Below are 3,736 nucleotides of genomic sequence, written 5' to 3'. Positions count from 1 at the left end.
TTGTGGGTGGTTGCAGAGTTTGGCAATATGAACTGAAGAGGTGGAAGGATGCAACGGGAAACAACTGAACAGATACTTGTAGCACAAAATGTGTGCTGTGCTAAGGAGCAAGCAGACTGTAAAGAATTAAGCAGGGAGGGACTTGGACAATTCCAGATATAAATGCACAGTTTAATTAGATTAGAGAAATCAGATGCAAGGCCTTCTTTGGGCATGGAAAAAGAAGAAAGATCAAATGAAGGGATCTGAAAGGGAGCAAGAATGGATGAATGAGAATGCGAAACTAGGAAGGTTAGATTTGAAAGAAAGAGGTTATGGATACAGCAGAGGCAAAAGCCTCTGTAGGCAAGTTTTGAAATAAAGCAGGGGTGCTTTGCAGCCTGTGGGAAATGAGTAGAGCAAGCAAAAGGTGAAACCAAGTTTACTGTCAAGAAAGGAAACTATATTAAAAAAGTAACGGACTTCTCATCTCCACCCTTTAAGGCTGTTACACTTAAGAAAATTGTGAGGTATTGGCTTCCTACATGATTATTCACTGTAAACTTAGTATAGTGTGACCAGATGCTATGACAACAGCTATGATACAAATGCCTGTAATAAAGAACAAAAAGTTTCCTAACCAAATAGGTTGAGGTATGGAGCATTTATATACCTAGCCTGTTTATGATAGTGATGCGACTTTCCCATTCAAAATAAGCAAATGCAAACCCCTCCTACCCCAATGGAATTGAATCTATGCCACTGTATAAGGTCACTGCACTGTCAGCTGAGTGACAAGCCTTGTAAAGAGTTGACTCAGGATTACAGATTTGGGCCTACTGCCAACAGATGCTGAGCATGGCAGAGATGATGCATAAATTCTTGACAGAAAAATCCAACCAATCAATTTTATACAGTGCCTACATAATGCTAACTAACTCAGAGAGAAGCAATTGTACTGCCTCTAAAGAGAGCTATTTGTCTGACCATCCAGATGGATGAAGAGCTGTCCTGGCGGTGATTAAAATAACTGAGGGGAGGAGGGAAAAACATCCAACCCAGCGCTAATTGATAGTCATATGCTGCTTATATGTAGCTTTCTAAGAAGACAGAGATCGCTTGCAGTAAATATCTTGTTTGCGTTAGCCCAAAATTTCTTGAAATTTTGGTAGGAAATGGGTAACACTGTTAGATCTTCAGCTGGTATGAATAAAGACCTCAAATGATTTTCACAGAGCTATACTGCTTTATTTCAGTTGAAATCTAGCCCACTGTTGCTGCATAATTCCACCAGAACCTGAACTCTTCTTACATCACTAAGCAGTGTGGAGCAACTCCATGGTTGTCTATGATTTTATTCCAAGTTAAGTAATTATATATTAAGATCTGTCCCCTCCTGCCTTTGTTAGTGACAAAGCACTGGGTGCTCAGTTTTTTGGTTTGTTTTTTTTTAGTAGGTTACGATACATAAAAACATCCTTGCCGCTGTTTAATTCTTCAGACAACACCACGAGGACAGTAAAAGATTGTGCCTGGCAGGTTCAAGCAAGGACAGAGGGGAGCGCACGTCAGCACTAGAACTGCAAATGAGGTAACTTGTTATCAGCAGGCAGGTCAGAAGCTGCATTTATCAACTCTTAGAGCATATTGTGGCTAAAAATAACTTTCTAGTATAAGCACCCATTTCCTGAGGAAGGAAATGCCCTTATTTTAACACCTTCCACACCATACACAAATCAGGAAGGGCTTATCACAATTCCTATATCCTTCCACAGTTGGTCTACTTGGATTACTAGATAAAGTGCTTTAAAATCTTAAGAGAAACACAATTGAGGATACTAGCTTTGTTCCCAACACCACACACACAACCGCATACAGTTTTGTGGTCTGACACCCGTGTCCATTTCTACTGAGATGATGGTCATGAATGAGTGAGTGCGAGACTGAACTACTCCCTCCTATGGGGAAAGGTATCATTTGGTCAGTACCTATGCCACAGCAGAAACAAACATGTATGTTGGCTGTCTATTTGTATGTAAACCATGGGTGGAAGGGATTCCCATTTCTAATATTCACTCCTCTTTTATACATGTAAATGAGGGATATCCTGAAAAAACACATTTCTATCAAGCATGCTCTAAAAATCCCCAGCTACATGAGGGAACCTAGATTAATTTTAGTCTGTACCCTACCACAATGGGTAGACTGTAGTTGACATAGGGGGTTTCACCACATTTATAAAGGTGCATTGTACAATGTGTAAAGATGGTGAGCATGATTCTGATTTCACTGATTCCAGAGTTAGTCAAGACTAATAGGACATCACATGAGCACAAAATGGTTGTAGGCTGTCAGCAACAGGTTTTTATTTTCCGTACACTTCTGAATAGTTGTGCATCTGCATATTAAAGCCTATAATTAAGTTTTTACCTTTCCCTTCCATTTTTTTCTTTCAAAATGTTGTACAATAATTTATTGAGCATTCTAAAATCCAATTTAAAAAAGAGCAGAGGGGTTATGATGGCAGGGCACCACTTCAAGAGGTAGTTAATTACTGCAACTTCTGTCGGAGGCTAAGTCAGGACTGGAGGTGTTCCATTACTACAATCAATGCACTGAGTGAAGAGGAAAATTAAAACACAGCAATGGAACAAGTCCCTCCCCCACGTGCTGTGCACGACAGCAGCAAATTTATCTTCAGCAAAAAGAAAGCTTCCTCTCCCTTTCCTATAACCCTATTCAGGCAAGTTTCTCTAATTTTCCTTAAAAAGGTTCATTCTGCTAGTTCCCTTTACTTAAAGGTGCATAGCAAGTGATTATTATATATTTTTTAATTCCTTCTAAAGGTTAAACACAGGTGAACATTTTAATCTTTGTAACAACAAATTGACATGCATGACCCAACTTTCCATTCAGGACAAGATTTGTGTTCTTAGGAGAACTGCAAGTATTTTTGTTCATACTGCTTGTTCCCTGAAGGGATTTGGGAAGGGGAGGAGATGGAGAAGCTTTTAAAGTTTGGCTCACAAAACCTATACGGAAACAGCTAGGCTTTCAGTTCTGTCGGATAAATGCTAATATTATTGCGAAATGTATTGTACAGTAGCTCACACTGCTAAAACAAAACAGGAGCAAAATAAGGGGAGCATTAAAAAAAAAAAGGATCAAAATCAGTCCATCTGCCAAAATACATCTCCTCAGAAGCTCATCCCTACAGTAACATGGCTGGCAGGCTGACTTTCCTTATAAGGCCCCAGTTCAGTCTGGCACTTAAACATGTGCCCAACTTTAAAAATGTGAGTAGTGAAACTAAAATCATCAGGACTGTTCATATGCTTAAAGTGAGGCATATATCTGCTGAACTGATTCTTCATCCAAGGAATTTTTCCATCTGCTTCAGTGGGTTTAGGTTCAAGCTCTACATGCTCCAGCTTTTTTTCCTCTTCGAGTCTTCAGGATTATTTTTTAAGTCTTTCATGTGGTTATACAAGTCTAATGTTATAAAATTTAAAAAAAATATATCACATATAAAAGAGAGTGTCAAGCTATAATTTCAAGCATTGCTCAGAGAAGATACATTCTCAAACGTGTCTAGGATGAATCAAGGTACAGCTACATGGTCTTCCTACGATGCCATGAATGCTCAGCTATCCCTTCAAGTCTTTGTTTCTATCCTGGAATAAAGAGCTTTGTAACTTCTGTGACCCCATTCCCCTCACAAAAATATTTTTCTGTATTTGCAAGATCATGCAAATAG

Source organism: Gavialis gangeticus, unplaced genomic scaffold, assembly GCF_001723915.1.
Source record: "Gavialis gangeticus isolate Ggan-Ray unplaced genomic scaffold, GavGan_comp1, whole genome shotgun sequence".
In the NCBI taxonomy this organism is placed as follows: Eukaryota; Metazoa; Chordata; order Crocodylia; family Gavialidae; genus Gavialis; species Gavialis gangeticus.
The sequence above is the reverse complement of the archived record's forward strand: the minus strand, read 5'-3'. Positions refer to the sequence as shown.